At 35.8% G+C, this 26,677-nt stretch overlaps 1 protein-coding gene and 1 non-coding gene across 3 annotated transcripts in view; both read right to left on the bottom strand.

Moving 5' to 3' along the window:
* Window positions 1–26,677, bottom strand: part of DLGAP1 (DLG associated protein 1) — an 882,390-nt gene that overhangs the window by 745,979 nt on the left and 109,734 nt on the right. The gene's annotated exons all lie outside the window — the stretch shown is intronic.
* LOC126005005 (small nucleolar RNA SNORA13) lies at window positions 13,270–13,404 on the bottom strand. Its single transcript, XR_007494192.1, has one exon. It is a non-coding gene; the product is annotated as a small nucleolar RNA SNORA13 (small nucleolar RNA).

The raw sequence follows: 26,677 nt of genomic DNA on the forward strand, positions 1-26,677 counted from the left end.
AGTAACCTCACTTATAAATATGCTACTGAGATTTTCTGTGCCTCAGCATCCTTAAGTCCAATTAGGTTGTGCAAAACAGAAATGTGAATAAAAATCAAACTAAGTCATATTTGTTAATCAATAACTTTTACTCCCGAAATGGAATTATAAAATCAATAAGCATTTTTATAATATCTTTATTTAAACACCATGATCACAAGCAGTTTGTAGTTGGGTTTCATATATAAAAGAAACACCCCCCCCCACTAGTGCAACCTTCCCACCAAATGCTCCCATCTTCCAACTCCCTCACCCCCTGTCTGTATCTTAGACAGGCATTCTATTTCTCTCACTCACTACCATTTTCAAGATATTTCTTAGTGTAGTTATTTCTCTAACTGTACTCATCACTCTTTATGGTAAGCTTCAAATCATGGGCCAGTCCTTCCAGCCCTCATCTCTATTTTCTCTGGGAATTATTACAATACTGTCTTATTTTTCATAAATCCCTCAGATAACAGAGACTATTCTGTATCTATCTATCTAACTTATTTAACTCTGCAAAATAATTTCAATGTCTATCCATGTATGTGAAATTTTCATGACTTCATTTTACTGAGGGCTGCATAATATAGCATTGTGTATATGTACCACAGTTTTTTTTTTTGTTTGTTTGTTTTTTTAGTCACTTCTCTGTTGTCAAGCATCTAAGTTGTTTCCAGATCCTGGCTATTGTAAATAGTACTGCAATGAATATAGGTGTGCAAAAAGCATTTTGTATTGTGTTTTTGTGTTCCTAGGGTATATCACTAGGAGAAGTATAGCTGTATTATTTTGGAGCTCAGCACCCAGATTTTGAGGAATCTTCATATTGTTTTTATAAAGTCTGAACTAGACAGCATTCTCACCAGCAGTGAATGAGAGTTCCGTTCTCTCCACATAGCAGCAGGCACTGATTGTTCTGATGTTTGCCAGTCTCTGTGGCTGAGATGGAACCACCGTGTTCTGATTTGCAGCTCCCTAATAATTAGTGATGTGAAGCATTTTTTCATGTGCTTTTTGACAATTTTAATTTCTAATTTGAGGAAGTGTCTGTTCATTTCTTCTCTCCATTTTTGATGTTTTTTTTAGATTTGTTAGATTTTTTTTTCTTGTTAAGTTCTGTCAGTATCTTGTATATCTTAGATATTAGACCCTTATCTGATGGGTATTGTGTGAACAGTTTCTCCCATTCTATAGGTGGCTTTTGTATCCTTGTTATTACTTCCTTTAAATTGCAGAAACTTCTCAGCTTAATAATGTTTCATCTGTTTATCTCTGCTTCCACTTGTTTGGTCAGTGATGTTTCCTCCTTAAAGATGCATATAGTCTCAATGTCATGAAGTGTTTTGCCACATATATTTCTTTATACCTAAAGGTTGCTGGTATGATATAAGTCTTTCATCCATTTGGATTTGACTTTTGTGCTTTTTTATATTTGGCTGACTTGTTGTCCAAACACTACTTGTTAAAGAGGCTTTTCTTGCTTCATTTACATTTCTTGTCCCTTTATCAAAGAAAATTGATTGTATGCCTGGGGAACATTCTCTGAATACTCAAGTCTATTCTATTGTTCTGATGGTCTGTCTTTATTCCAATACTATGCTGTTTTAATGATTATTGCTTTGTAGTACAGTTTAAAGTTGAGGAGTGTGATGTCTCCCATCTTCTTTTTACTAGGGATTGCTTTAGCTACTTGTGGGTGTTTACTGATCCAAATGAATTTTAGGAGTGTTTCATTCACTTCTTTAAAGACTGTCATGTGTATCCTTAGAGGAATTATATTATACCTGTACAATACTTTGGAGAGTATTAACATTTTAATAATGTAATATGTCCAATTCATGAACAGCGTATGTCTCTCCATTTCCTTGTGTCCTCTTTTATTTCTTGAAGCAATGTTTATAGGTCCTTCCCCTTTTTAGTTAAGTTGATTCCAAGTTATGTAAGTTAGTGTGACACTAATGTGAATGGGTATTTTTAAAAATATCACTTTCTTCTCTATCATTATTTGTGTATAAAGTCATTGAATTTCACATGATAATTTTGTAGTCTGTCACTTTGCTATATAAATCTACTGTTTCTAGAAGCTTTTTGGCAAAGTCTTTAGAATATTCTAAATGTAGTAGCATGTCATCTGCAAACAGTGAGAGTTTAAGTTCTTCCTTTCCTATCTGGATGTCCTTGATATCTTTTTCTTTCCTAATTGCTTTGACAAGTACTTCCAGTGCCATATTAAATAGGAGTGGTGAGATGGTATAGCCTTGTCTTGTACCAGATTTTAGAGTGAAGGTTTTTAGTTTGTCTCCATTGAGAATAACTTTTGTCATTGGCTTGTGGTAAATGCCCTGAATATCTTGAGAAAAATTTCTTCCATTCTCATTTTGTTGAGAATTTTTATCATGAACAGGTGTTGGACATTATCAAATGCTTCCTATGCATCTATAGATGTGAACAGATGGTTTTTATTTTTCTAGTTTGATTGATTTACATATGTTAAAACATCTTTGCATTTCTGGAATGAAATCTACTTGGTCATGAAGAAGCATTAAATCCTATTTGCTAGAATTTTGTTGAATATATTTGCATCTCTGTTCATCAGTCCTATAATTTTAGTTTGGAGTTTTCTCATTATTTTTTTCTTTTTGGTTTTTGGGTCACACCTGGCAGTGCTCAGAGGTTACTCCTGGCTCTATGCTCAGAAATCGCTCCTGGCAGGCTAGGGGGATCATATGGGATGCTGGGACTTGAACCTCCATCCTTCTGCGTGCAAGGCAAATGCCCTACCTCCATGCTATCTTTCCTGCACGAGTTTTCTCATTTCTATTTTCATATCCTCTTTGATCTTCTTTGTGGTTTGTTCAGCTCACACCATGCTTTCTTTGAGTTGTATGAACATCCTCCATATTTCTTCTCTAAACTCCTTACCTGAGAGTTGGCACTTTTTGGGTCATCAGAGTTGCTATCTTGCCATCTTCATTCGCTATGGATGGTGGAGGCATGTGTTGTTTCCTCATTGTCAATCTTGTAGTGTGATGTTTTCTGCATGTTGTGCTGTAGAATATTGACTAGGACATGTACGTGGCCACAGAGCAAATTCAAGCAGTAGGGCTCCTCTTGCTCTGCTCTTCATGAGCTTGGCCAGCTCACCTGAATTGATATGGCTTCCATAGGATCTTTTGGGTGGGGTTGGTCCCAGCACTTGCAGCCTCAGATTTTAGATGGCAGGTATGTTAAAAACCATCCAGCGGGGATCCCAAAACATGTTTTTAATGATATTTTTATGATACTGACCTGTCATTTTCAGACTATTCTATAATACCTATGTGTTATACCAGTAGTAACTGGGAACAACAAGCAGTTTCATATCACTCTTATCATTTCTTATATGTTTTTGCTTTTGGTATTTGGCAAAGAAAATTAATTTTGTGCTTTTTGTTATGGCAATTTGATTTTTGCCCAATTCTATATCTATATAGTTCATTTGTTTTCTGTTCAATCAAATATCTTTTCAATTATTACAAAATTAGAATTATAATTATCTACTGGTATACTTCTATTACACAAATTAATCTACATAGTTCTTTTTGTATAAAATCACAGTGAAATACAGTTGTTGATAGATGAGTTTTACTCACACAATGTTTCAAAACCTGTCTCCACTTCAGCGGTATTCATTTCCTGCCATTAATTTCCCATTTAACCTCCCATGATCCACCACTTCATTCCCACTCAACTTTTCCCCATAGTATTGTCTCTCTTTCATTCTCTCTCTCAATCACACACAATCCTTTTTTAATTTAATTATATAGTCCATGATTCATTCTTTTATCAAACAACAACACAAATTACAACTATTTTCCACTAAAGGGAGAAACTCCCTATACTGCAGTCTTCTCACCTGATAGACATGTCAATTCAAAACCCAATCAATTCAGACGCCTAATTTCCTACTTTAATTCTCTCATTTATTAGTTCTCATTTCCCTTTTTCTCTTCCCAACAATTCCACCCCTATTCATCTGAGAACTTCTGGTTTGTTAGAATTTTTTATAATGTTAACTCAAGCTCATGATGACTCTTTCCTAAAACTTCTCATGAGTAAGAATAATCCTCTAGTCTCCAAAAATACATGAGACCTTTCAACAATTTCAGGAAAATAATTTGATGTTCACACATTTTCATTTTTACTACAGTTTATCTTTGTCAACTACGACCAATAATGGAAATTCCTCATTGTTTACATCTTGAGTGAATGTTGGCTCATTGTACAAATAACTCACCCAAACTTCCCACCATATAATACTTTGTTATTTGTATACACACGTCTACAAAAACTGATTATGAAGAGGATGAAATAATATGAAATAATATGAAACAATTTTTCTCTTTCTACAAATTCTTTTTTTTTTTTTTGATTTTTGGGCCACACCCGTTTGACGCTCAGGGGTTACTCCTGGCTATGCGCTCAGAAATCGCCCCTGGCTTGGGGTGACCATATGGGACACCGGGGGGGGGGGGATCGAACCACGGTCCGTCCTACACTAGCGCTTGCAAGGCAGACACCTTACCTCTAGTGCCACCTTCCCGGCCCCCCTTTCTACAAATTCTTTTCAAAAAATGAATTGTTATAATTCTTTCTGTCTACAACTTCTTTTTTTTTTGAAATAGTCAACTTCCTAACAATTTGTTTCAGATCATTCCAATTCAACTGTATTTCAACCACTTCTGCATGCATGTTTGACGTTAGTATATGTACCTTAATAGTCATGTATAATATAATGACTTCTCAGCTTTAAAATTTTGGGTAAAATGTTTAGCCAACAAAAAAGACTAGTAATCCTCCTAATCTATCAACTTTCCCTTAATGTTGTTCCATCACTTAACTGATATAGATCTTAGAAACAGCATTAAGATTAACTGAGAAAGCTCCTCTGGCCATCTTAGGAACCCTAGGGTATTCTTAATTTTAATGTGTCATTTCTAAAGAGCATTAAAAGTGGCATTCACTTTATTTTCAGCTATGTTCCCAACACTGGCACATTAACAGACACCAAATCTCTCAAAAATTGGATTTGACTATAAAATAATAAAATATTTTAAAGTTCAATAGTTAATTATTTGGCTACTGATAATACTTTTACTCAGAATACCATTTCTGTAAAATTGTAAAATATTATTTCCCCTCTAATAATAATAATTTATACTCATTATGGACTGAATTGTATTTTAAAAAGATTACATTGAAGCTGTAATCCTTAATGTAATGGTCTTTGGGCACTATTTCAAGAAGTAATGAGGCTTCAAAGAGTTATAAGAGTCAAACCTAATGATTAGATTAGTGGTACTTATTTAAAAATATGGAAAAAATACGCTCCTCTCTACCTCACGCACAGTTGACGTTATAACAAAAATATAATTAGCTATCTTCAAATCATAAAGAATAGCATCACCAGAACTGAAATTATTAGCACCTTGATCTTAGATTTCCAATCTCTAGAAGTACAAGAAATAAATGTCTGCTGTCTAAATGACCCAATTTATGGAACTTAGTTACAGCAGTTCAAACTAAAATATTATCTTTTTCTATATAATATTATTTACATCAAGTAAATTATCATACTATACAGAATAAAGATAGTATAATATTTTTCTTTCAAGTTAGTAATCAGTCTTACACCATTGCCATGCATTAAATTATGAAATATATTGGTCATAAGGCCATTCTTAAATGTATTTGTTTATATTCCAAGTTTGAAATTACTATTTTACCTAAAAGTTCACCCTCTTGATTATATTATATTTTAATTCTTGCTGTCTTGAATTATGCTAAATATCCAGTAGGATATTTAAACTAAAGATAATCCCCAAAGTTAGGGCCAGAGAGATAGTACTACAATAGAGCATTTGCCTGGTATGTAGCCATTGCAGTATGGATGGTGGTTTGAATCCCAGCATCTTATATAGGCCTCCAAGCCTGCCAGGAGTAACACACCACCAGGTGTGACCCAAAAAAAAAAAAACCGGAAGAAACAACAACAACAACAACAAAACAACAATGTTTTTTTCATATTTCTATGAAAATTGATCATATTTATTCTTTTTTTTTGGTTTTTCAGGCCACACCCGTTTGATGCTCAGGGGTTACTCCTGGCTAAGCGCTCAGAAATTGCCCCTGGCTTGAGGGGACAATATGGGACGCTGGGGGATCGAACCACGGTCCTTCCTTGGCTAGCGCTTGCAGGGCAGACACCTTACCTCTAGCGCCACCTCGCTGGCCCCAATATTTATTCTTATAGAAATATTGTATTTACCATTTCTAAAATTTCCAAAGTACTTCAATTAGAAAAGTTGAAATGTATGAATTGGGAAAAATGTTATCTATTTATAATATTTCTATTCAAAATATGTTATTGCTTAAGTTTTTATATCAACTAAGATATTTTAATATTTTTCAAACCATTTCAAATTCTACTTATTCTACTTAAATTTTCTTTATTTTCTTTAACTTCAGTTATATACTATATATGCATATAATATGGAAACAAAATCATTCATAGTGATATTTTTTTAACATACCCTGAAAATGGTGTCGAGATTAGAAACAAAAGAGTACAAGTTATGCCTCTTCCCTGTATTTACTTCTGACTCTCATGGGAATAAATATTATATTTATTTACCACACCTCTGATAAGGTTGATCTGCTTTTGAAATTTATATAAGTGGAGTCATACATTTTGTGTATTTTTGGTCAGTCCTTTATGATAACTGTTCTCTTTACTCCAGGGACAAGACTCCTAAAACTCTTTTTTTTGTTTTTGTTTTTGTTTTTGGGCCACACCCGGCGGTGTTCAGGGGTTACTCCTGGCTGTCAGCTCAGAAATAGCTCATGGCAGGCACGGGGGACCATATGGGACACCGGGATTCAAACCAAACACCTTTGGTCCTGGATCGGCTGCTTGCAAGGCAAACGCCGCTGTGCTATCTCTCCGGGCCCAAGACTCCTAAAACTCTTAATAATTACCAAACAATAATTGTAATGAGATAATCTTATTTTATTTATTTATTAATTTTTGGTTTTGGGGTCACACCAGGCAGTGCTCATGGGTTACTCCTGGCCCCAAGCTCAGAAATCGCTCCTGGCAGGCTCGGGGGACCATATGGGACTCCAGGATTTGAACCAATGACCTTCTGCATGAAAGGCAAACGCCTTATCTCCATGCTCTCTCTCTGGCCCCGATAATCTTATTTTATAAAAAATTATTTTGTGTTCTTAAAATGCTTCTGCACATATCCAATGTGAAGAAGATAAAAATGCTTTCTGATTAATAATATGAATCTTTGCAGCACATAATATTTATATTAAAAAGAAGTAGTTTTTGCAAGTCACAGTAGAAAAACTATAAAAAAGAAAAGTTGGAACTTTCTGCTCTAATCCTGTACCATCTGGAAGTGACCAATGATTTAACCAATAATGCCTAAGTAATAAAATCTTTGTTAAGTTCCAGAAGAATAAGGTTAGTCAAAATGAGTATATTTACATGCTGGGAAGCTTCGTACACCCTAAATTCCATAAAGATGGAAATTTCTTTTCTTGGAACCTTTCATAGCCTCACCCTATGTATCACCTTTGCTTGGTTATTCATTAGCATGTTTAGTAGCCTTTGTCATACTCTAGCATTTCAGAAAGTACACTGTTTTCTTAAGCCCTGTGAATCACCCCAGTGAGTTAATATAAACTGAGAACGAGGTTATAGTAGCCTCCAGCTGATAGCTAGTTGCTCAGAAACCTACGTGATAACCATCACTTGCAATCAGCATCTGAGCAGTGGGAAAAGGGAGTCTTCCGGTGCTTTGAACTTAACCTATGGGTTAAAATGGCATACTCATGTCAGACTGAGTTAAACCGATATATAGGAAATAAGTGAATTTCTTAGTGTGGAAAAATCCACACACAACTTCAAATACCAAGAATAGTGGTAGTGGGCCCGGAGAGATAGCACAGCGGTGTTTGCCTTGCAAGCAGCCGATCCAGGACCAAAGGTGGTTGGTTGGAATCCCCGTGTCCCATATGGTCCCCCGTGCCTGCCAGGAGCTATTTCTGAGCAGACAGCCAGGAGTAACCCCTGAGCACCACCGGGTGTGACCCAAAAACCAAAAAAAAAAAAAAAAAAAGAATAGTGGTAGTGTTTTAAGTCCTGAGAATTAGAGAAAAAAAACAACAAACTTTTCTTTGCAACTCTTTCATTCAACAGTATGTTAAATTTTCATAATTTGTGTTTTGTTTACTCATACTATTATATAGCATGATCATATTTATTTGACAGCAGAATACACTTTAATAATAAATATTATTAAAATATTAAGTAATAATATATATAACCAAGAATCTATTCTAGAAATGCCAGGTGGTTTTATATTAGGAAATCCATTATGATCAAATTCTCAAAGTTATTATCATAGATGCTGAAAAAACCTTACTAAAATTTCAATTCTTACTCATTACTAAAACTTTGTAAAGTATGACTTCTGAATGCCTTTTTTTTTCCTTCTGGTTTTTGGGCCACACCTGGGGGTGCTCAGGGGTTACTCCTGGCTGTCTGCTCAGAAATAGCTCCTGGCAGGCATGGGGGACCATATGGGACACCGGGATTCGAACCAACCACCTTTGGTCCTGGATCGGCTGCTTGCAAGGCAAACACCACTGTGCTATCTCTCCGGGCCCGAATTCTGAATGCTTTTTAACTTAAAATATTTTTATTTCAGTACTAAAACCAGTATAATTTTTAATAGAAAAACAATAAGCATTTCTACATAGTAAGAGGAATAAGGATTAGGAATAAAAATATGAGAAATAAGAGCAGGATGCCAAGTAGCTCCATTATTATTCACTATTGTATTGAAAAAATTAGCAAAAGCAATCAGACGACTAAATCAATTAAAACTATAAGAACCATTGAAATTATTTTTATTTATAAACATATTAATAAACATAAAACACTTAAAACTAATCAAATATTATATCACATAATAAAAGTAATGAGAAAAATATTAAATTAATAGTAATATAATAGATTAGATGCATTTAAAATAGACACAATCAAGGATATCAATAAACCAGGATGGCTGAGCGGTCTAACGTGCTGCGTTCAGGCTGCAGTCTCTCCTGGAGGTGTGGGTTCGAATCCCACTCCTGAAACTCTCTTGGGGCTGGAGAGATAGCATGGAGGTAAAGCATTTGCCTTTCATGCAAGAGGTCATCGGTTCGAATCCCAGCGTCCCATATGGTCCCCTGTGCCTGCCAGGAGCAATTTCTGAGCATGGAGCCAGGAGTAACCCCTGAGCACTGCCCGGTGTGACCCAAAAACCACAAAAAAAAAAAAAAAAAAAGGATATCAATAAACCTAATCTAAATAAAATTGGGAAAAAGTGTTTCAATTATATCTTTGATTTTATATTCTGGCTAAATACAAAATGAAATATAAAAACATACTACAGTAAATAGATTTTAAATAAAGATAAAATTATAATTGCAAAACCACGATTATTATTTAGTAAATGGTCAAATATACTGGTGATAATCAAAGAATTTCTAATGTTAGAAAAAGGGGTTGTGAGCCCGGAGAGATAGCATGGCGGTAGGGCATTTGCCTTGCATGCAGAAGGACGGTGGTTCAAATCCTGGCATTCCATATGATCCCTGAGCCTTACAGGAGCGATTTCTGAGTGTAGAGCCAGGAATAAATCCTGAGTGCAGCCTGGTGTGACCCAAAAACAAACAAACAAAAAACAAAAAATAAATAAAGAAAAGAAAAAGAGGGGTTGCAAGAAATAGAAATAAGGTGGCTGTAGAAACTTTGAGAATTAACTAAAAATCATGTTTATGATGAACTCTTATGTACATACATAATTATATCAAACAGATCATATGAATATGAATATATAATATATATTGTGTATATGTATTTCCTAACTATCAAGTAAAAGAAAAATCAGAAATAATGATAAAAGATAAATGATCACAAAGTACCCAGATCTACTATAAAAATCTGTCCAATAAAATGAACTAAAAATTCTTGGGGAAATGGTTTATTAAAGAACAAGACACAGAACAAGACAGAGAACAAAAGGATAGTGGCAAGAAAAGATATAATGGAGCCAGCAAGTGTTCAAAATTTGATGGTATGTCAAAAGGATAAAAGACCTAGCCTGAAAGGAGTAATTGAATGCATAAATCAGGATTATGTAGTTAATCCTGAGAGTAGGATTTAAATTATTAAATACTCAGGGAGGCCAGGAGATAGAACAGTCGATAGGACATATGCAAGATCTGTGCCCTGACTTGGTTTAGATTCTCAGCACCACACAGTCTGCCAAGTAACCATGAGTGTTGCCCTAGTGGCCCCATCACTACTCTGGTGGCCCAGGTATCCCTAGTATCACAGAGCTTTGCATTGAACTGATGGTACAGCGGGCTGAGACTTACCAATTGGTCTCCCAGACTTCTTAAATTACCTGTGAATACTACAAATAATTTAAAAATATTCACATATAGAAATACATATTAATGACACAATTGGAAAAATCTCCATCTTCCAAGCATTACAATAGTAATAGTTACAGAAACAAGATATTTTTGGTGGAGGCTAAAATTAGTGCACCAAAGTATAAGAGAAAACAGGATATTGACACAATCTTGAACTGCCTCTCTATCAGAGATATTTGTTAACTACAAATGAATGAGTACATTTATAATATATAAATTGGGCACTCTATTTCAACTAGATTATCAAAATTTATACCAAGAATTAAATATAGCAACATGATTTAACCACATCTATGACTTTCTAGGAATGCATCATGGCTTCCAGATATTCTTGCAAAAAAAAAAAAAGATACATGAGTCTATGAATGAAATCATGAAGATAAGAATCATACAAATACAAATGAGAATCATATTTTAAAATAATCTCATCCTTGAGGCTGAAGAGATAGCACAGTGGTAGGGGGTTCGCCTTGCATGCAGCCATCTCAGGATATACCTGGGTTTGATTCCTGGTATCCCATATGGTTCCATAACCTGTCATGAAGTGATTTCTGACTCAGGAGTAACCCCTGAGTCACTGGGTATTGCCCCCCCCCAAATATTTCAACCAGTATTTGATTTAAAACTAGGAATAAAATTGTTGCATAAATAGCAAAATTTAAATATTTAATGATTAATAAATGTTATTTTTATAAATTTATAATATTCTTATAATTACATGAGTTGGGAACACTTAGTGAAGTCCATATAGAAACCTCATTATGGGCAGGAGAAGGGTGGAAGATTGGCTACCTCTCACTACCCTAAGGGTTTACTGTTACCTCAGGGATTAAAAATTGGGGGGGGGGCAGAGAGATGATTTTACAGCAGGTACTTAATTTATATTCAGCCAATCAAAATTTTATCCCCTAAACCCCTGGGCTCTTTGAAGTTCATCTCTAGCACCACATATGGTCACTTGAGCCTGCCAAGAGTGATCCCTGACTGAGCACATACCCAGGAGTATGCCCTGATAACTACCCAAACCAGTCCCTTTTCTGAAGGGCTCCTATTTTATTTTAAAAGATAGAAAGGTATAACTAAATCTATAATTTATATATAAAACATATTAGTCATATGTTATACATGATATTCCTTTTTTTTTTTTTGGTTTTTGGGCCACATCCGTTTGATGCTCAGGGGTTACTCCTGGCTATGTGCTCAGAAATCGCCCCTGGCTTGGGGGGACCATATGGGACGCTGGGGGATCGAACTGCGGTCCTTCCTTGGCTAGCGCTTGCAAGGCAGACACCTTACCTCCAGCGCCACCTACCCGGCCCCATACATGATATTCCTAAACATTGACTATTATCCACAGCTCTTGTCAGTGTAGTTTCCTTTAAGATAGTATGCTATCTAGTTTTTCTAAATTCCTGTACCTTCATCAGGAAAAAAAAAGAAAATCTCAATTACAATCTATCAAGTTTCTGTTATTCAGAACGTTTATTTACTCAGTGCTTTTCTGGTCAAAACTACTTCTATGTGTTAGGCTGCTATTTCCTGAGACAGAGGAAAATATTTAAAATTTGACCTTTGGGAAAATCATATTTCCCCTAGAATTTTAGTTTCACAACATACAAATATATTTCTCTTTTTATACTGTGGGGATCTTATTTTGACTTTTGTTCTAGTTTACTTCGTAAGCAAAAACTTTCAGTTCTTCAATATTTAACTTTTTTTTATTGCCATTTCCAATGTTTCAATTTGGAGGTTAGATATAATTACTGAAGCATTTTTGAAGTCCAAGTAGCAGCATGTTATTATGTTACTAATTAATGATCTCCAGGATTCTTAGAAATTAATATACAACATTCTTAGGATATAATGACCACTAGCTCCACAGCCTTAACACACATTTAAATTAATATTCTCAAAAAGGATCCATAAATATTTAGGGGAAAAAAACCAGAACAATAATCTCCAGAAATGAATCACGTTAACATGATAGTTATTAATAATTGCTGCATTAGCAGACAGTCCCTAGTTGGGCCTTTATAATTCTTTCTGACAGTGATATAAACACCACAAAAAAAGCAAAATTAAAGAATTACATAATCCTTTCTCAACCAATTGTGAGCTTATTTGCTAAAGATCTAAACACTGCCACAGCTTCTAGTGGTTGGCAACCCACACAGTGGAAAATGTCACTGGGCTTTGCTGTTCTGCTAGCTGTGCTCCATAGAGCAGAAAATTAAGCCTGACATAGTTGGGGGAGGAATTTTCTGGTCTGTAAGAATTTATAAAAATAGCCATGCTTATTTATTCAAGAGTCACATTTATAAGTCCTTAATAACTCTGACATAAATAATTTTATCTCACATGCCAAATTTTTAGGTCATTCTGACTCAAATTCCTGCGAATGTTCTTTGGTGAACAGATTTCAAATTCAGAAAAGACACATAGACACACATTTTTAATAACAGATTTTTGAAATCATAGTATTTAAAAATATGCCAAAATGCATTCTGCATTAAGTATTTCATTTCCTTTTTTCCCCTAAAATAAAGAGAGAGGGACTGAAATATTGCAAACCTAAATCCACATGAGGAAAGATGTACTCTATGGGACCTGTAATGGATCCAATTTTCAAAAAGGTAGCAAACAGCTATAGCCAGACCTGGGCTTGGCCTTTTAGGGTTCACACCACAGGACAGCAGCACCTAGCACGCCTTTTCCTTCTGCAGTTCCCTGTGCCCCAGACAGTAGGGTCTCAGGCAGGAAAACCCTGCCAAGGGCTTTTTTTTAAACACCTTTTGGACACTGCATTCACTAGTTCTAAAGAGAACAGGCACCACAAAAGCTGCTCTTTTCATTTTTATGCCTTTTGAATAAAGAGCTATAAAAAGTCATGTATCAAAATATGAACAATTCACCATGAATAGCTGAAGTTTGATGGTTAAATTAAATCATTAAGCCCCTCCACTCAAATGTATTGTTTTATATATTTTTTAGAACTATACAAATATTTAAAACTTAAGATTATTTATAGAGAGGAATTTTTCTGCAATATTTTAAATGTTTTAATATTTTAAATATTTTAAATTCATTTTTATTGTAAACATGCTTAGAAATTGCCAAGTCCTACCACATTGACTTCGATGTTAAACTTAATTTATAAAGCTAGACTAAATCTATTACATACTAAAATGTGCCACACAATAGGATTATCATTAAAAATATTCCCAAAGTCGTTTCCATTAAATTTGAACAATTTTTATGATAATATCAATTAACATTTATTAATTATATCACTGGGTGTGGCATTTCCCAATCAAAAGAAGTAGAGGCAGGAGCGATGGAACAAGCGGTAGGCTATTTGCCTTGCAAGCGACTAACCTAGGTTCGATTCCCCAGCATCCCATATAGGTCCCCCAAGCCAGGAGCAATTTCTGAGCGCATTGCCAGGAGTAACCCCTGAGCTTCACCAGGTGTGGCCCAATCCCCCCAAATACATTTATCATAATATAGTTTAGGGGCGAGGGAACATGCCTGCATGCAGCTGACCCCACTACAATTCCTAGCAACTCATTCACTATCCCCCAGTCCCCGGGTGCAACTGTTCAGGCAATTAAGGCTCCAGCAACAACACTTCCTCTATTGCCACATCGTATCACCTGTGCCCCACACCTCACTGCACAGTGTAAGCCTCCTAAGCACTGCATGGGATGCCCTGTCAAACAAAATAAAAGAACCTTAATTCATACCAAGTATCTTATGGAGCTGTCAAAACATTCAGTTATTCTAGAACTTAATGTTTATCAATAATCCTCTCTATGTGACTCCGTTACTTTTGGGATTTCTTAAGGTTGCAATTACTAGAGGGTGGAACACATGATTTTTTTGAACCTTCACACCTGTGACTGTGGAAATTACAGATGTGGGATTATAGATGGTCCTTCATCCATTCCCAGAGTCTTTCTGGCAGAATTGGACATATATACTGTATACTAAGTACATAACATAAACAAGAAAGTAAGCAACTGGAAAACAATTATGACTCCAGAAAACTGTCTGAAATGACCTATCTTTAGAAGATAGGGGTTGCAGGCATTCACCAAACATATCTCTATATGCCAAAGTTTCTTTGGTTCGCTTTTTTCTGTTTGTTTGTTGGTTTGGTTTTAGTTTCGGCTAAGGAAGAGAGAGAATTAGAGGAGGGTCTCCCAAGCAATACTCAGGATCAAAGCCATCTAGGCAATGTTGGGTGCTCTCCAGGTCTACACCTGACTAACTCAGGAGGCCAATTAAAGTTATGGATCTGCACTATTTCCCAGTCCCAGCTTTCTGTTTTTTAACTCTTATCTCCTTGCCTTTAAAATACTTAGCAGCTTTTCATTCTGTGTTAACTAAATCTAGCTTCGAGAAGATGCACTGGGTCAAGGATGATCCTCCCAAGCCCCCAGATCAGGGCAGCAAGTAACAATGTTTCTCGTTCACTCTTCTCTTCCTGAGAGATATGTTTTAAATGACTTGAAGTGCCTACATCTGTTCAGTCAAGTTATTTCAAGCAGCTTCAAGAATGAGCCTCACGCAGAGCAACACAGCTCAGCCTTATTGCATTCCAAAGTGACTGCAGCCACATGAGATGGACATTGAATAGTTTTCGATCTCTGTCACAGGACAATTTCCTTCTCATGGTAAATGACTCTCGTGATCTTTTATGATCAGCATCTCTGACTTTGAGAAAACATTTTCTAATTGAAGAGGACAAGCATTTTGTATCCTAAAAATACACTATGCAGCATAGCATATGTAATGCTGTACACATGAATATGTATGTAAATACTAATTTCTCTTCATGTTTTTCTACAGTTTTAGAACCCCCATCCTGTAATTCAGTGTTAGACTCGGTACATAATAGATTTACTTTTAAATTATTAGGCACCTTAAAGTTTGCCCTTCTGATTAGTAAACATGTGTAAAATTACATTAATCTGATTAAAAATATTCTGATTAGTAAAAATGTGTTTAAGATTGCAAAATTTTCATTCCTAGGTTGCTGCTAACTGTATATCATAAATTTTACCCTAATCACTGAATAATTTTAGCACTCAGATGAATAAGAAGTTCAGGCTTGATTGGGTTCTGCTTCCATTGGTGATAGATGTGAAGTTTATGCAAAGGTGTTAAAGGTTAATATGATATTCACGTACATTTTTACAAGTAACAGCTTTATCTGAAATAGAAATCACAACTATTCCTTTCATTCAACAGTGAATTATATTTTTATCAAGTTCAAGTTACAAATAGGTACAGGATGGATTTATAGGTATACTTCTGACATTTCTTACTTTCTTTTTTTCATTAAATGCTTTATTTAAACATTGTGTTTACAAATTGTTCATTGTTGTCACACAATGACTTCTAACATTTCTTATCCTTCTTAATTTTCTGGAAACATACCAAAATGACCGATATTTTAATTCTATGTAAAATAGAAAGCAGAGGCGCTGACTCACCCATATATTGCTGATGGAGATGTGGAAGAGTTTGGACACTTTGAAAAAATAGTTTGGCATATATTATGCAAACAATCACACACTTAATATAAAACCCTAATAGGGAAGCCTAAGGTAGCCTATTAATCAGAGTTCCCTGATTATAAATTGCTATCACTCATCCAGGATTTGAATTATTCCCTCAAAGTTTCTTGGAAGCATCTTCAAGAATAATAGAAAGTGTATGATTTTATTCAACAAATACTAACAAAGAGCCTGTAAATATAAGACAGTTCTAGATTGTTATTATAAAGCAGGGAAGGGAAACAAAACATTCTCAATGTCATTCAGCTGTGACTCATATGAGAGATGGAGAATCACAAAGAATGCACAGGAAAGCCATTAATGAGCAATGTTATTTTGAAAAATTATTGGTTCAATGAACACAATAAAATGGGATAATAAGTGACTGAAGGATTTCCTTTAAGTTGGGTGGTTATGGTATTATTTAGCTGACATTTGAGCACAAACATGAATAACAGAAAGAGCTAGCCATGCAAGGCCTAAGAACAGAATAAAATAGGTAAATGGGCAGAGCAATAGTAAAGTGTGTAGGTCATTTGCCTCGCATACAGCCAATCCATATTCAATCTTCAGCACCACATAGAGTCCCCTGAAAACTGCCAGGTGCGCCTCCCAAAAAGGGGGGCGGACTAAAAGACCTTTAATGATCTTAAGGCAAACTTAAGAAACAATACGATGGTAATATGGGAGTATATGAAGTAAAAAAGTTAGAAGAATGTTAATAATATCTACTTATTTTCATAATGTCGGGTGAGAACTTCATATATTTTTACTTTACTAAGGTATATACAAAAAATTCTATGTTCTGAAGATGTACAATAGGTGATATGACACATAAAATGGAATGTGATTTAGCACATTCATCAACTCACTTATTTGCCTTTTTTGTGTGTGATGAGAACAGATAAGAAATACTATGGTCCCAATTAACAACTACATAATAGAATATTAATTGTAGTAATAATAGATTATATATGACACTTGTCTTCTGTGTTCTCCATGGTCAAACTGTTTTTGTGCTGTTTATGCACACCCTGAGAAAATTCTACACATTAGTTGCAGATCTGACTCCGGTGCTCAAACACTTTAGTTGCAGGGATACCAGGGATCAGAAATTTAGATGTAGTGCACTAGAGATCAAACTTTTATTGTAGCAGACTTTTTTCTGTGTGTCACTGTGTCATCAGTGCCATTGAAAAGTAAATATTATGCATTGTGTGGTCCCAGGGATCAAACTTATGTGGCCACATATATGTATGTGCTTTGCCCATAAACTACCCTTGAGTTCCTTGGTCTTATATTATTAGTAATCCTGTAATTGTGTGTATATGTGTACCAGTCTCTTTATTGTCTTCAGAAGCAGGTTTGATTTGCTTCAGATATATAGCCAATAATTTCTAGCAGTTTTAACTCTATAGCCTCTGGTTTACAAGAACACTTCACATTTTTAGAATACCAAAAACAGCAACACAAATTCCTTGAAAATCCATTTACACATTCCAAGATAGATAATTAGCTAGAGCATAAATAATTTCAGTAAATTTACATTATATTTTTGTATATTACATATATATGCATTATACATAATTTTCTATAATATTTTTTCTTTGCTTTTTGGGCCACACCTGGTGACACTCAGGGGTTATTCCTGGTTATGTGCTAAGAAATCGCTCCTGGCTTGAGGGACCATATGGATCACCAGGGGCTTGAACCTTGGTCCATACTAGGTTAGTGGATGCAAGGAAAATGCCCTACCACTTGTGCCACCTCTCCGGCCCCATGTTTTTCTATAATTTTGATGCAATGATGAATTCCATTCCTAGTAATGTGGTATGTCATACGATACTTTTTTTCCTCAGGTTTGACATATTAATAACCTCCATTTTCTAAGAAATATGTTGGTAAAGAGAAAGTTATAATGCATTAGCCCTCTTTAATCTTCAACAAGCTTGAACATTTTTTGTAACTAGTTATATAAATCAATTAATAAAAAATAAAGAAATGTCAGATGTCTACCTGTAACTTCATATGTATCTAATTTGAACCTAAACTTGATAAAAAAAATCTAATTTATTGTTGAATGAAAGAAATAGTTGTGATATATATTCAGGTAAGGTTATTTGTAAAAAAAAATCTATGTCTATATCACACATTCATACAGAGAAAGTGAACTCACTTATAAATTTGAAAAGTAACTATTAGTTTTAGTTGAAAATGAATCTCAGAAAAAAGAATTAAAGTCAGGGAAAGCAGTGGGGAGATAGATGTAGATGTTCAGATTAGAACTGTTAGGATCTTGGAATGGAATTGGAAATAATAAGGATGAGCAAGGCATAAATAATTAGAATATATGTTCGAGATTGAAAGAGTACTTAATGAAATTTTATGTCTGAATTAGAATCATTCAGTATCAAAACATGAGCGATTGGGGCCAGAGCAGTAGTGCAGCAGTAAGGTGTTTGCCTTGCATGCATCTGACCTAGGACAGACGGTGGTTCAATTCCGAGTTCCATATTGTTCCCCAAACCAGGAGCGATTTCTGAGCATGTAGCCAGGAATAACCCCTGAGTGTCACAGAGTGTGGCCCCCCCATAAACAAAACAAAACAAACAAATAAAAACCACAAGCAATAGAACAGTGGTAGTGCATTTGCCTTGCACACAGAGGGACCAGGACAGGCTTGGGTTAAATCCTCGGCATCCATTTGGTTCAGTCCCCTGAGCATGCTAGGAGTGATTTCTGAGTGCAGAACCAGGAAAAACTCCTGAGCACCACAGAGTGTGCTTCCCCAACCCAAGAAACTTTGATACCTAAAAACAGCAATATACATATTTGTTTTTTGTTTTTATTTGATTTATTTATTTTTAATTTTTGGGCCACGCCCGGCTGTGCTCAGGGGTTGCTCCTGGCTATCTGCTCAGAAATAGCTCCTGGCAGGCACGAGGGGCCATATGGGACACTGGGATTCGAACCAACCATCTTAGGTCCTGCATCGGCTGCTTGCAGGGCAAACACCGCTGTGCAATATCTCCGGCCCCAATGATGCAGAGAAAGAGAACAAGGTAAAGTTACAGTGGAAGGACAATCACCCATAAACAGAGTTCTCAGATGAAATCCCCTTGCTGATGCCTAAATTTTGGGTTTACAGTCAAAGAACATTAAGAAAAATAAAACAGAACCATGTACAATTACTTCGTCCACAAGTCCCCAGATTGTGGTACATTATGACATTTCTTAGCAGTACACAAAGCAATCTAAAGCCATGAAATTTATGTGACTCCTTAAACATTGAAGGCATAGTATTTTTTTACATTTTCATGTACATGCATATTAGTTTAAGTTAACATCAAAAGTTTAAGTGTTTTTCACACAGAGCTCTGATTGTATCACCCTGGACAGAGCAGAAGTCTTCCACACACCCAAAAAACACCACCGGGAGAATAAATGATCCTGAGCAAAGTCTAGAGCTGATCCCATGACAGTATACTCCAAGGACGGAGAAACCCCATATTTCTTAGGCCAAGTGAATTCCTTTTCGAATGACCACAATATTTACAGTGCCAGGGCAGGAGGGGAAAAAACAAAAATACAAAAACCACAAAACCTTGGTTATTTTATATATATTTTTTCCCTTCATTTATTATTGTTATTATTATTTTTATTTACCTATCTATTTTGGTCGATTTCTCTGTTTGGGTGTGACTACTGAAATCGTGGTCCCCAATTATACTTATTTTTTTCTCTTCTTTTCTCTTCTTTTGTTATGTGCTATGCCATGTTTCTTATTTCAAGACCATGGCGTGTTTTTGGTTTGTTTGTTTGTTTTTGTTTGTTTTTTTGTTTTGTTTTGTTTTTCGTCTGTTTTTTTTGTGGTGCTTATCGATATAGCTGGAGTCCTCACTGGATAATTGACACTTTTTTTGGTACTGGTGGAGTGTTTCACCTTCTTTTTCTCCTTCATCTCCCAAATCGATGATGAGAGCCTCTAGAAGGATTCCATCCATTTTTGGAGTATTAGACTCTTACCCCAGTTTATTTATCTTCTCTTTTTCAGGCAAAATCATGCAACTTGAACTAGCTAGTCCTGCCTACAGTTAGAGAGGGAGATAAGGGAGGCATCAAGACCAAACAGGTGCAAGACTACTAAGTAGTGGGTTGGATACAGAGGGGACTACATATTCTAGCCGCCCTGGGGGTGAGGGAAGAGGAAATGGGAGGTAGGACAAAAACGGAGGTGTAGGAAGGACAATTTGGTGATGGGAATCCCCCCTGATTTTATGTAAATATGTACCTAAAATGTTATTGTCAACAATATGTAAGACACTATGATCAAAATAAAAATTATATTAAAAAATAAATAAATAAAAAAAAGTTTAAGTGTTTTTTTAAGGTTTAGAGTCAAAGGAGCACAGTAAAAACGGTGTTAGAGTGGCAAATATTGTTTGCATAGGCCCACCAAAATATGGGGAACATGGAAAGGAAAAGCCTTGGCATATATACATATTTGTTAAAGTTAGAACATATTCTAAAGTGAACTATATATTAGTCCATAAAATAAACTCAGTATATTTAAAAGAATAACAGTTGTGTATGTTCTTTCTCTATAGAATAAAAATAGCAACAAACATAATTTTAAGAAATGCACATTCCATCAGAAGTTAAACATTTATAAATACTCATGGGTCAAAGAAAAGGAAAATTAAATAAATGTTGAATTTATCAAAAAATGCACAGCATATTGCATTTTATAGGATTGCAACTCAGCAAGCTAAGTTGTAAAATTTACCTCTACTAATTATTCAAATTAGTACTCAAGCTTACATGTTAGAAAATAGAAGATCAAGGTGGAAGGGGTCTGGCCCTGCTGTGAGATTGACAACTAGTCTAGACTAAGGGAACCTGTCGGCTTTGTGTGCTTCTCTTCTCTTCTGCTCCTGAAGTTCTTTGGAAAGGGCCAAGAAGGGTCCAGAAAAAAACTGTCTCCTGGACCACTCAAAACGAAAGCCCAAGAAAGACTGAGTGAGTAAAAACTGGCTAACAGAGACACAAGGCAGAGAGGGGACACCTTTGTCTGTGAAGGCAGGTAGGAGGGGTATGGCCCTGCTGTGAGACTAGTGACTGAGAGAGACCAAGGGAACCTGTTGACTTTGATGTTTCTTTTCTTTTCTCTCTCCTGAAGCTCTCCTGAAAGGCCAAGAAGGACACAAGAAAAACTGTCTCCTAGAGGATCCAGAAGAGCACAGTCGCTCCACTTTGCTTCAAGGCCACATGCTCTTTCAAACTAATGACCCCCACCATAACACACAGAAAAAAATCACACTACAAGTGTAACAATGGGGAAACCTTGCAGGCAAAGACCAGACACAGAGAATGAAGATGATAGTTGTGATGAGCCAAAAAATACCAACATCTGATTAATCTCTCAGATAAGGAGTTTAGAATATAAATATGGAAGATCCTCATGGAAATCAAAGAAAACATAGCTCTAGTTGAACACAACACAAATACAGAAATCAGAAAACACCAAACTGAAATAACAGATCTGAAAAACACAGTAGCTGAACTGTAAACCTCAATGGAAAGCCTCTACAACATGGTAACATCAGCTGAGGACAGAATCAGTGAACTGGAAGATGAAATGCAGAACAAATCCATAGAGAAGAAGAGACTGGAAAAGAGGCAAATGATCAGATAATGGAAAAGGTACTCAAAGAATGTGAACAGATGAAAATAGAAGTCTTTGATAAACTCAACAGTAACAACATAAGAATCATTGGAGTCCTAGAGACCCAGGAAGAAAATCCATGTGAAGAATAAATAGTTAAGGACATTATCACAGAGAAACTCATCACAGAGCTAAAGACTGCATGCAATCAAATCCTGCATGCCCGAAGAGTACCAGCTAAAAGAGACCCAAAGAAAAACACCCCAAGACACATCCTAGTTACACAGACAGATATAGAATAATAAAAGCAGCAAGATCAAAAGGAGAAATTACATTCAAAGGACCATCCATAAGACTTATAGCAGACATGTTACAAAAAACTCTCAAGACCAGAAGAGAGTGGTGGGATATTGTGACAAGACTGAATGAAATGGAGGCTTCACCTAGAATACTGCACCCAGCCCAATTCACATCAGGTTTAAAGGAAGGAAACATAATGTCACTGATGAGCAACAGCTCAGAAACTTACAGATGCAAAACCAGCCTTAAAGGAAAAATCTGAAATGTCTACTTTAAGAAAAGACAGACCAACAGACACACCAAACTTATACACAAAGATGACATTAAAACCCAAGGCAATCATTTCCCTCAATGACAATGGACTAAATGCACCAGTTAAGAGACACAGAGTGGCTAAATGGATCAAAAAGATGAATCCAACCTTCTGCTGCCTACAAGAAACACACCTAAATAGTCAGAACAAACATAGACTCAAAATCAAAGGCTGGAAGAAAATCATCAAGCAAACATCACCCTTAAAAAAGCTGGGGTGTGGGCCCGGAGAGATAGCACAGCTGTGTTTGCCTTGCAAGCAGGCGATCCAGGACCAAAGGTGGTTGGTTCGAATCCCGGTGTCCCATATGGTCCCCCGTGCCTGCCAGGAGCTATTTCTGAGCAGACAGCCAGGAGTAACCCCTGAGCACTGCGGGTGTGGCCCAAAAACCAAAAAAAAAAAAAAAGCTGGGGTGGCCATATTTATATCAGAAGACACAAACTTTAGACTCGGAAAAGTTGTATAGGACAAGATGGACAATTTGTACTAATCAAAGGATATGTGTAACAGGAAGAAATTGCACTACTAAACATATACATACACAATGAAAGACCAGCAAAATATCTAATACAATTATTGAAAATTTTAAAAGAGGACATCAAGAATAACACAATATTTATGGGAGACTTCAACAGGACCCTGTCAACACTTGATAGGTCAACCAGACTGAAACCCAACAAAAACATACTAGCTCTGAAAAGAGAAATGGAAGAAGAGAGTCCATATATATATATATATATATATATATATATATATATATATATATATATATATATATATATATATATATATATATATGACACTTCATCCCCCAGAAACATGGATACACATTCTTCTCCAATGTACATGGATCATTCTCCAGGATAGACCACATGCTGGCACATAAAATATACCTCCATAAAATCAAGAGGATAGAAATTTTGCAGGCTACCTTCACTGACCACAAAGCTCTGAAATTAGATGTGAAGTACAAAGGGACACAGAAGAAAAACTATAACAACAGGAAATTAAACAACTTACTGCTAAACAAACAGTGGGTCCAAGATAAAATCAAAGAGGAAATTATAACTTTCCTGGAAACAAATGACAATGAAGACACAAACTATTGGAATCTATGGGACAGCAAAAGAAATACTGAGACCAAAATTTATAGCTTTGCAAGCAAACATCAGGAAGGAAGAAGGGACATACTTGAATAGTTTAATAATGCAGCTTATTAAATTAGAATATGATCAACAAAGAAACCAAAAATAGGTAGACAAAAAGAAATAACAAAGCTTAGAGCAGAAATCAATGACATGGAAACCCAAGAAACTATTCAAAAGATCAATGGAAGCAGAAATTTGTTCTTTGAAAAAATAAACAAGATTGCTATATCATTGGCAAAATTCACAAAGAGAAACTTGATAAACCATATTAGAAAATAAAAGGGAGGATCACTACAGATATTGCAGAGATTCAAAGGGTTATCAGAGACTACTTGAGATACTATATGCCAACAAACATGATGCCTGGAAGAAATGGATAAATTCTTGGACTCAAAATATTCCACGGTTGAATAAGGAGAATGTAGCATATCTAAACACTCCCATCACTATTGAGGAAATTAGAACAATTAAAAAGTTTTAATTAAGTAATTAAGATTTAAATTAATTAAAACTAGTTAAAAACTAATTACTGATTAAAAGTAATTAAAAGTCTGTCCAAAAAAAAGCCCAGGCCCAGGTGGATTTATTAATGAATTCTTTCAAAGCTTTCAAGAGGAACTACTACCAATACTGGCCAGGCTATTTCATTAAATTGAAAAACTGGAACATTTCCAAATAGATTTTTTGTGAAGACAACATCACCTTGATACCACAACAGTCAGAGATGCTGCCAAAAAGGAAAAGTATAGACCAATATCCTTGATGAACACAGATGCAAAGATCCTCAACAAAATCCTGGCAAATAGGATCTGATGCCTCATCAAGATCATTCACTATGATCAAGTAGGTTTCAACCCAGGAATGCAAGGATGGTTTAACATGTGAAAATCTATCAACATAATACACAACATCAACAACAAGAAAAATAAATATCAAACGATCATATCAATTAAATGCAGCTTATAAAATTAGAATATGATCAACAAAAGGAACCAAAAATAGGTAGACAGAAGGAAATAACAAAGCTTAGAGCAGAAATCAATAAAGTGGAAACCCAAGAAACAATTCAAAAGATTTTGAATTTTGCAGGCTACCTTCACTGACCACAAAGCTCTGAAATTAGATGTGAAGTACAATAGACGATTCAATAGACAATTCAATAGATGCAAAGAAAGCATTTAATAAGGTCCGACATCCATTCTTGATACAAATTCTCAGGACGATGGGAATGAAAGAAACCTTTCCCAATATAGTTAAGGCCACATACCACAAGACACTGGCAATAATTGTCCTCAATGGAGAAAAAGTAAAAGCCTTCCCTCTAAATTCTTGTACAAGACAAGACTGTCCTCTCTCTCAGCATTCCTATTCATCATAATACTGGAAGTACTTGCTGTAACGATTAGGCAAGAAAAAGTTATCAAGGGAATCCAGGTAGGAAAGAAAGAAGACAATCTCTCACTGTTTGCAAATGACATGATACTCTATGTAGAAAACCCTAAAGACTCTGCCAAAAGCTTCAAGAAACATTAGAAACAATAGATTCTATGTAGAAAATAAACAATAGATTCTAGAAACAATAGATTCATATAGCAATGTGGAAATATCCAAAATTAACACACAGAAATCAACGGCCTTTTTATACACCAATAATGATAGGGAAGAAATGGACATTAAGAAAACAACCCATTCACATTAGTGTCACACAAACTCAAATATCTTGGAGTCAACTTGAACAAAGATGTGAAGGACCTATACAAAGAAAACTATAAAACCCTGCTCCAAGAAATAAGAGAGGACACGTGTAAATGGAAACACACACCCTGCTCATGGATTGGCAGGATTAACATCATTAAAATGGCAATACTTCTCAAAGCATTGTACAGATTTGAGGTGATATCTCTAAAGATACCCATGACATTATTCAAAGAAGTGAATCAAACACTTCTGAAATTCATTTGGAACAAAAGACACCTCGAATAGCTAAAGCAATCCTGGGGAAAGTAATATGGAGATGTTACTTTCCCCAACTCTAAATTGTATTACAAAGCAATAGTTATCAAAACAGCATGGTTTTGGAATAAAGACAGATCCTCAGATCAGTGAAATAGGCTTGAGTACTCAGAAAATAGTCCCCAGATATACAATCACTTAATTTTTGATAAAGGAGCAAGAAATCTCAAATGGAGCAAGAAAAGCCTCTTCAACAAGTGGTGTTGGCACAACTTTTTAGCCACTTGAAAAAAGCTAACTCAGACCCTATGCTAACCTCATGTACAAATGTAAAATCCAAATGGATTAAAGACCTTGATATCATACCTGAAACCATAAGATATATAGAACAACATGTAGGTAGCACACTCCATGACATAGAGACTAAAGACATCTTCAAAGAGGAAACTGCACTCTCCAAACAAGTCGAAGCAGAGATAAACAGATGGGACTATATTAAGCTGAGAAGCTTCTTCACCTCAAAGGAAATAGTGCCTAGGATACAAAAGCCACCCATTTGGTGGGAAAAACTATTCACCTAATACCCATCAGATAATGGGCTAAAATTCAAAATATACAAGGCACAGACAGAACTTTACAAGAAAAAATTCTAATCCCATCAAAAAATGGGGAGAAGAAATGAACAGACAGTTCCTCAAAGAAGAAATACAAGTGGCCAAAAGACACATAAAAAATGCTCTTCATCAGGGAGATGCAAATCAAAACAACTATAAGGTACCATCTCACACCACAGAGATTAGCACACATCACAACGAATGAGAACAAGCAGTGATAGCAGGGATGTAGAGAGAAAGGAACTCTTATTCACTTTGGAGGGAATGTTCTCTAGTTCAACCATTATGGAAAGTGTAGTGTACCCAAGACCCACCCATTTCTGGGAGGGGTCTTGGGAACCGGATAGTAGGTGTAACCCTACCTGCAAGACCCGGCCCATTCCTGGGAGGTTCTTGGGAGGGATCTTGGAAAGAATAGATAAACCTCTGAGCCAGGGGATTCTGCCCCTTTTGGCCGTTTCCTTTGGCCCTGAAGATGGCTGAAGTGAGTTAAGACGCAGGGCTAGCCAAGAATGGCTGAATGCTTGAAAGGTTATGAGTAGGCCACACACATGTGGTGG

The sequence above is a fragment of the Suncus etruscus genome, chromosome 3 (genome assembly GCF_024139225.1).
Source record: "Suncus etruscus isolate mSunEtr1 chromosome 3, mSunEtr1.pri.cur, whole genome shotgun sequence".
Lineage (NCBI taxonomy): Eukaryota > Metazoa > Chordata > Mammalia > Eulipotyphla > Soricidae > Suncus > Suncus etruscus.